Here is a 9,560-nt window from a genome sequence, read left to right as displayed (position 1 = left end):
ATGTTCTTGGGTTAGAGATCTAGAAGGATCTCTCCCATTATGTTCTTTACAACCCTCTCCTTGGGGACAAAATGTTCTACAAGTGTCGTAATAAGCTCTAAAGACTACACTAACACTAGGTGTGATGCTGCATTGCCAAATCCTAACTGGATAAGTGTAGGGATTATTTGGGACCTCTCAATGGGTTTGTTGCATATCTTCAAGAATTCTCCCAAATCTCTGTGTCCCAAATCTATATCTTTGATCTTTGAGTTGTCCTCCTGAAACCTTGATTTTGTCAGAACACCCTGGAACTTAAACACTACTAGTTTCAATGTCATTTTCTCACGAATGGAAGATGAAGAAGATGCCATTGAATCTACAAAAAAGTACATCCATTAGTCCATAACTGAAAAAAATATGATTAATTAAACCCTAGTACTGACTTGTACAAAACCCTAAAATCTAGACCATTTGGAAAACATCTAAAACCTAGTTTATGCCCTAGAATGCAAAAGAAAAAAATGGTGCACCTAGCACACCTAATAGGTGCACCTGGTGTGCCCTTGTAAAAGAAAAATTTATATACATGAGGTATGCATTAGCACACCTCTTGGGGTGTGCTGATGCGTGCCTCATTTTGGATTTTAGGGATTTTTCTCTTTTTGTTTTTTAATGGGTGCATACTAGTGCACCTAGTTAGGTGTGCTAGTGTGCACCTAAAAATGATGTCTTTTTTTTTTTAATGTTTAAGGTTTTGTTTATTGTTATCTTTAGCAACAAGGTAACGTGCAAAAATAGGTGTGCACCAATGCACCTGAGGAGGTGCACTAATGCATGCCTATTTTTGGTAGTTTTATTAATGTTTTGTTATTTTCCATATAGGAGGAATGAGGCACAAGGTGCACCTATTTAAGTGTGCAGCTATGGTGATGGAGCTCGGCAGAGATGTGAAATGAAGAATGTGAAGAAGAAGGGGGGAGTGAGGTAATATATAGACTCTTGGCATCTCGAGTGCTGCATAGGTGTGCAGGTGCTCTGCTACACATCTATGCATCACAAATGCCTTTTCTTTCTCTTAATGGATTTTGGTGCACTAGTGCACCAAATGAGGTGCTCTAGTGCACCTTTTAATTTTTCAAAGGAATTGTCTAAATTTCCCCTTAGACTTTTGATTTTTGACAACTGGGTTTCCCAATTGGGGCCTGGATGTGAACTAGGATACTAGACCAAAACCTCAAAAGAACTCAGATCCCAAAATAGGGATCTAAAAAGGAAAAAATAAAGTAGGGGGTCCCCATTTCTAATCAAAATGGGGTGTGCATTGTGGAACCACAACAATCTGAACTGGGAAGATAGTATACAAAAAATGTATTTTTGGCTTAAAGACATATTTTTGTATTGATTTTGTTGTTGTTTTGCATGGATTAGTTACTTCATACCATGTGACTAATCTATGTGTACTTTTTGGAGAATTTTAGATTCATTTTAATAGATTTTGCTAAGTATTTTATTTTGTGTTTCCTATTGGTCTATAAATTATAGTCTGGAATAAAATGGATATAACTTGAATGCCCATAATTAAAACCTAATGGCCTTTAGGGTTCAATAAGTAGCCTATGTACATATTGTAAAAATGGGTTTTGGAGGTTGGGAGTGAAAGTTCTCTAATTTTGCAGGCAAGTGTTGGGCAAGCCTGATTTGTTTAGCTAGGAAACAAAATGCTTGCAAGAAGGAATTAGTTTGTTTACTCGATTGGAATGAGAAAATCCTAGTTCGAGAAATCAAGTAGGTGGAGTTATGGGTTCATAGGCTAGAGGAAAAGGTTTGAGGAGAATAACCAAGAAAATCAACAAGGTTTTATCGTCATTACCCTAGAAACCCTAAAAAATAGGGTTTTTAGAAAAGTATTCTATGAATGCCATAGGAGTCTGAAACCTAAAAAGTATTTGAGTCTAGGTAGTTATGAAACAAAGTATAAAAGACAAAAATAGGGCTTCTTAAGGAATTTTTGATGTTATTTCAACTTGTTTGTAGGAGGCCTAATAGGGGCTCATAGGGCTACAAGGCCTAAAAGGGCAATTTGGTGATTTTGAAGAGTTGGGTTTTGAAAAGATGATGCATAAAGGTTGGAAAAAAAAAAAGAATAACATGGGAATACTCAAAAGGTTTATTTTCCATGCTAAGGGTCCTTGGTGAGTTTGTCATCTTGCTAAGCATAAAGTTGCTTAGTTGAGTTTTGGAGACCTAGGAGTGCAAATTAAATTGATAGGTGAATTTCTAGGTTGGAGAGGACTAGAAAAAGATCCTCTAAGTTAGGGTATCAGGAAAGAACCCTAGGAAGGCTAAGGAAAAGCCTTGATTAGATAAAAAAGGCTCTAAGTGAGAGAAACTCTCCATCAAAGTAGTATTAGAGCCATTGAAAGGCTTGGAAAGTGAATAGTGGATGTTAGTAGAAAGAGAATCCATAGGTGAAAACATCATCGTGACCAATGCAAAGTTGACTAGGGATTTGAATGAGCAATAAGAAAAGAACAAACTTCGTGAGGAAGTTGTGGAAGAGATGATGATAAAGTTAGAGGAAGTTGTTGAGACTAGAGATAAGGTGAAGGAACAATTAGAGGGAGAGAAAGAAAAGGGAAAAGAAAAATTTGAGGAAGATGAGGAAATAACACCTACACTAGATCCTCCATTAGCAAAGGAACTTTTCCTCAAGTTCTTGAAGGTATTAAGTGGTAAAGCATTAGAAGGAATACCTATTTTCAATGGGGAAATGGATGCAAAAGTAGTTATGGAATGGATTGAAGGCATGGAAAACTAATTTGAATGTGATGGTATTTGAAAGGCCCAAAGAGTAAAGATAGGCAAATCAAGATTGAGAGGACAAACATTAACTTGGTGGAAGTTCTTGCAGTAAGAAAGGGAGAAAGGAAGCAAGAAGCCCATAACCAATTGGAAGACTATGGTGGATAAGATAAAAGAAACTTACCTACCAAAAGATTACGATATTTAGTTACATAAGAAAAGGAAAAACCCAGGACAAAGAGACCTAGATGTATCTTCCTATATAGAGGAGTTTCAAAAATTAAGCCTTAGATATAGGATACAAGAAGTTGAAAGTGTCAAGGTTGGTAGGTATCTGAATGGCCTTAGGTGGAACATACAAGAGGAGATGAGTCTCTTTTCTCTTAACATATTGCATAGTAGTTATTAAATGGCCCTTAAGGTGGAAGAAAAATTGAAAAAGAAACAAGACTATAGTAACAAGGGCAAAGGATGAGTTCTAGTGGAAGAGGCATTGAAAATAGAAGCCAAGAGGACACCAAATCAAGCGAGAAATCTCATGATTCTAGTAAAAAAGGAGGCTATAGCAAAGGTAGAGGATTTTCTAGTGTTGGAAGAGGTAGATCAGGTGGGTTTGGAAGAAGCTCACATTTTTCTTCAATGAAGTGTTATAAATATGGCCAATTGGGAAATCTTGACTACATATCTCCTAACAAGACATGATCTTCACAAGGAGAGAAGCAGATTACTAATGTGCAAGAAGAGGACTGCAAACATTCAGAGATAAGTTTAGACTCATAGAAAGGTGAGAATCTAATACTTAGGAGAGTGTTGATGAAGGAACCTATTAAAGAGGAACACAAATAAAGGAGGGCTCTTTTTAGGGTCAAATGCAAGATATTGGGTAAGGTATGCAGATTCATTATTGACTTAGGGTCAAATGATAATATTATATTAGAAGAACCAGTCCAAAAGCTAAAACTTACTAAGTTACCTCATGTGTGTCCTTACAAAGTCACTTGGTTGAACAAGGGTCAAAACATGCTAGTTAATGAGAAAGTATAGGTTGAATTTACTATAGGAAAGTATTAGGACAAGATACTTTGTGATGTTCTACCAATGAATGCATGCCACCTACTTCTTGGAAGACCATGGCAGTATGACAAGGAGGAAATCCATCATGGTAAGGAGAACAAGTATTCCTTCGAAAAGAGTGGAGTCACCTACAAGATACAATCTTTTCTAGAAGAAGACAATGTGGAAAAGGTTGAAGCCAATACACTCTTGGTGAGTGGAAAATAATTCTTAAAGGACCCGAAACAAGGAGAAGGAATTGGTTATGCAAGCATGGTGAAATCAAATGAGGAAAAATCAAAGAAAACACCTATACCTAAGAAGTACAATAGTTTTTGGATTAGTTTGAGGACATCATATGTGATGGAGCATGACCTACACCACCCCAAAAGAGAGAGATAACTCATCAAATAGACTTCATACTAGGTGCCTCTTTAACAAAAAAAGCTACATATAAGATGACACTTGAACAAAACAAGGAGATATCAAGGCAATTCCAAGAGCTGGTTGACCAAGGATTGATCAGGAAGAGCATAAGTCCTTGTGCTATTTGAATTGTTTTTGCTTCTAAAAAGGGAGGTATGTGGAGAATGTGTACATATTCTAGGGCAATAAATAGGATAACAATAAGGTATAGATTCCCTATTCCTAGGATAGAGGACTTAATAGATTGTCTTTGTGGAGCTAGATATTTCTCAAAAATTGATCTTAAGAGTGGATATTACCAAATGAGAATGAAAGAGGGTGATGAATGGAAATATACTTTTAAAACTAATGATGGACTCTTTGAGTGGTTGGTAATGCCATTTGGTCTTACCAATGCACCAAGTATATTTATGAGGGTAATGAATGAAGTTTTGAAAGACTACATAGGTGTGTTTGTAGTATTATATTTGGATGACATCTTAATATTCAACAAGACAAAAGAAGAGAATCCAAAACACTTGGAAATTGTGTTGAGGAGACTTCAAGAGGAAAAGGTGACTATAAATCTATAGAAGAGTGAGTTCATGAAGGAGGAACTTGTTTACTTGGGCTTTGTAGTCTCACAAGGTAATTTGCAAATGGAAAGGAGTAAGGTGGAGGCAATTCTAAGTTGGTCTACTCCTAGGACTGGTACTAAACTTGGGATTTTATATGGGTTATCCCAATTCTATAGGAAGTTTGTGAGAAGGCTTAGTGAAATTTGTGCTCCTATGAATGACACCATAAAAGGAGGTATGAAGACCAATTTTGTATGGAAAAAGGCATCAGATGAGAATTTTGAAAGGTTAAAGAAGAAGGTAGCCACTCAACCAATATTGGTTCTAAAAAGTTTTTAGAAATTTCATTATGGAGTGTGATGCAAGTAACATTGCAGTTGGAGTAGTATTAAGCCAAGATGGAAGGCCTCTAGCATTTTTAGTGAGAGGATCAATGAGGCAAAGACAAGGTATATTTTCTATGACTTGGAACTATATGCACTAGTTCAAGCCCTCAAAAAATGAGGTACTATCTACTACCCAAAGAGTTTGTGGTCTACAATAATAACCAGACACTAAGTTTCATCAACACCCAAGAGAAGCTTATCCTTAGGAATATCAAATGGATGGAGTTCTTGCAATCCTACACCTTTACCATAAAGCATAAGAAGGGGCTAGATAATAAGGTGGTTGATACCTTAAGTAGAAGGTTTCTGACTTTTCAAGAGGGCATTTTGTAGAGCACAAGGATTGAAGAATTCAAGGGTTTGTATGGTGAAGACACTAATTTTGCAAAAGCATATAAGGTATGTAACATTTTTAAAAACCACTTTCATAGTTAGTTTGCTGAATTTACCTTACATAATGGTTTTTTGTTTAAGGGGCAACAATTATGTGTGCCAAAAGGGTCTATGAGGGAGAACCTCATTTAGGAGAAACATAGTGGGATCATGAGTGGTCATTTTGGCCTTAATAAGACCCTAGATCTAGTAGAGAGGTACTATTATTGGCCTAGGATGTAGAGGGATGTGAGGAGGTAAGTGGAACAATGTGAAATATATCAAAGGCTAAAGACACTTCATCTAATGTAGGACTCTATCAACCACTACCTATTCCTAATAGGCCTTGAGAGTGCATTAGTATAGACTTCATAGTGGGCTCAACTAGAACAAAGACAGGATTGGGTAGTGTGTTTGTTGTTATTGACAGATTTAGGAAGATGAGTCACTTTATACCCTATAAGACTACACATGATGTTAGTCATATAGCACACCTTTTCTTCAAGGAGGTAGTTAGAATACATGGCTTACCATTGAGTATTTTTGTTGACAGAGATGTTAAGTTCATCGAGCATTTTTTAAAAACACTTTGGAAGAGGTTAGGCACCAATCTAGCTCACAAATCTACCTATCATCCCCAAAAAAATGGGAAAACAAAGGTAATAAATAGGGTACTAGGAAATCTCCTAAGATGCTTGACTAAGGAGTATGGGCAAGGCTGGGAGCAAGTTGCTCCACATGAAGAATTTTCCTATAATGACAGTAAAAACATAACCATAGGCCTAAGTCATTTCCAAGTTATCTATGGTGCACATACAAGAGGTATAATGGAGCTTAGGGAGCTTCCAAGACATGATAAAGTCAGTGGGGATGCTGATGATTTTGCTTAATCAATGAAGGAGGTTCATGATTAGGCAAAATAGACATTAATGGAAGCCAATCAGAAATTGAAAGACGAGAAAGATGAGGGGAGGAGAGAGTTGTAGTTTCAAATAGGAGACTTAGTCATGGTGTTCTTGAACAAATATAGATTGAAGAAGGTCATTCCACCTAAGTTACAAATAAAGAGGTTTGGACCATGTAAGGTGTTGGAGAAGCTAAGTATGGTGCCAATGCCTATAAAGTTGATCTACCCAAGGACATGTCAATATCACCCATTTTCAATGTTCAGGACTTGACACCATATAGAGGACCACATATTGATGAGGAACAATATTAGATAGGGTTAGATAAGGATGTGGTAGAGCTACAAGTCCCTAAAAAGTTGCAGCCTCAAGCTGAAAGAATATTAGACTCTAGAGTGAAGAAGAGCACTAGGAATAAGGTCTAAAAGGAGATCTAATCAAATGGAATAACACCCCTAAAGCTAAAGCAACATGGATTGCAAAGAGTGACTTTAAGAAGCATGGAATTAGTACAAAGTTCCTCTCTCCACAAATAAGTTGAGAGAAAACCATTGATTTTAAGCTTGTAAATGGATTAGCAAACCATTGAACAAATAAGGAAAAGCTATGAAGTCCCAAGGTTTGTTGGAGAAGGTTTTAGAGGGTTGAGTGTAAGTGTATATCATGTTGTAGTTGTTAAGACCTAGTTAGTGCCACAAAGTCCTGATAGGGTCAACTATGGTCAAGTTTCCAGATGTCTCAAAATTGATAAATTGTGGTTAAAATGAGGTCCATTGATGTTTTTGGATCAATTTGGATGGTTTTGAATCCAACTAGATAGGTTTGAGGTATTACAAAGTCATTTTTGCAAAAATTGCAAAAGTTGATGATGACAACTTTTCCTCAAATTTAGGAATTGGCACTAAAGGGGTTTGGAAAAGGGTGAGGATAGTTAGAAATAAGGTATAAAAAGATAGATCAATCATTTTTGAATGGTTGGAAGTTGGATTGTACATATTTTTCATGTGACGTGGGAAGATAATACACAAAAAATGTATCTTTGACTTGAAGACTTACTATTTTGGATTTATTCTCTTGTTGTTTTGCATGGATTAGTTGCTTCATACCATGTGACTAATCTATGTATAATTTTTGGAGAATTTTGGATTCATTTTAATAGGTTTTGCTAATTATCTTATTTTGTGTTTCATGTTGGTCTGTAAATAGGAGTCTGGAATAAAATGGCTATAACTTAAATACCCATGGTTAAAACCTAATGGCCTTTGGGATTCAAGAATTAGCCTCTGTGTATACTAGAAAAATGGGTTTTGGAGGTTGGGAGAGAAAGTTTTATAATTTTGCAAGCAAGCCCTAGGCAAGCCTTAGTGGTTTGGCTAGGAATCAAAATGCTCGCAAGAAGGAATTAGTGTATTTTCTCGTTTTGAATGAGAAAACCTTGATTGGGGTAATGAAGTAGGAAGAGTTATGGGTTTTTATGCTAGAGGGGAAGGTCTAAGGAGAAGAACCAAGAAAATCAAGAAGGTTTTGTTGTCATTTCCCTATAAACCCTCAAAAATAGGGTTTTCTGGAAAAGTATTGTATGAACACCATGGGAGTTTGAAACATGGAAAATCTTTGAGTCTAGGTTGTTATGAAACAAATCCTAGAAGACACAAATAGGTCTTATTAAGGAATTTTTTATGTTATTGCAACTTCCTTGTTTATAGGAGGCCTAATTGGAGCTCATAGGGCTCTAAGGCCTAATAGAGAAAGTTGATGATTTTGAAGAGTTGGGTTTGAAAGATGATGTAGAAAGGTTGGAGAAAGACCAAGAACAACATGAGAATGTTCAAAAGGTGTATTTTCCATGTTGGGGGTCCTTGGTGAGTTTTTCAGCCTATTGAGCATAAAGTTTCTTAATTGGGTTTTGGAGAGCTGGGAGTGTAAATTGAATCAATAGGAAAGTTTCTAGGTTGGAGAGGACTAGGAAAAGATCCTCTAAATTAGGGTATCAAGAGAGAACCCTATGAAGGCTAAGGAAAAGCCTTGATTAGAGAAAAAAGGCTCTAAGTGAGAGAAGCTCCCCATCAATCTTGTTATGCACTACAATATCTTTAGCGGTCTTGAACATATACTTTAAGGTGTCCATACTACCTTCCTCTAAGCCTTCATAAGATAATATGCTTCTAGTGAAGCTTGATGAGTAAAATTGTTTCCTTGTTCCTTATTTACCAACATTATGCTTAGAAAATTTTCTAAGTATACTTGCTTAAAACTTTAATCTGACTTTTGTAATTTTAAACTTAGTAATATGTTTCCATAAATGACAACCCTAACTATTACTCTTAGCCAAATTGCCAATAGTTTCTACTTCTAGTGATAGATCTCCACCCCATGAGTGTTGGCATGATCATTGTTCCCTTTTCCCTCAACTCTCATATGCCATGATCATAGGCCCCTCACCAACCTTCTAGTAGGGGAAGCGATTTTCAAGGACGCCACTTAGCTTTACCACCTCATGGTAGTTTTTTTGTACATAGTCAACTAATAAATATGACTCTCACCACTTCAACTGACTATATCTAGCCAAATATTGGCAGAGATTCTAGTTGGCCCACTTCCTTCAAGTGGTTCTCATGGTTGGCTTGAACCATTTCTCCCACAAGGAAAGAGAATAAAGAAGAAGATAAAGTCGAAGATGAATGGTCTCTCCTAAGCCCTAATTTAGAATTCATTGATGTATAGGGTAAAAGAGATAATCATGATCCTCTTCCTTCTGCATGCACTACCTTAGCCATTTAATGTGAGTTGTTCGTGGGCTAGACCCATGTTTTTAAGTTTTTGTATTCTTTGTCATGAACCTATTTGACTCACATGAGGTGACTTTATGTCCCCAAAAATTTTAATGTGAATATTGTGGTTTTACTTGTTCACTTAGTGGAAATGGCCTATTTCTTTTTTTTTAAAATGCATTTTCACAAATGGGGTATTTTAAAATAATTTATTATTGAAATATTTTTTTAAAAATTATAAAAAGATGTGTTGTGTATAATTGATCTAAAGAAAATAAAATCATTAATGCTACTAAGCTATAATTT

Source organism: Cupressus sempervirens, chromosome 1, assembly GCF_028749045.1.
Source record: "Cupressus sempervirens isolate cs-2001-9-10 chromosome 1, ASM2874904v1, whole genome shotgun sequence".
Taxonomy (NCBI): domain Eukaryota; kingdom Viridiplantae; phylum Streptophyta; class Pinopsida; order Cupressales; family Cupressaceae; genus Cupressus; species Cupressus sempervirens.
This window is presented reverse-complemented; position numbering follows the sequence as displayed.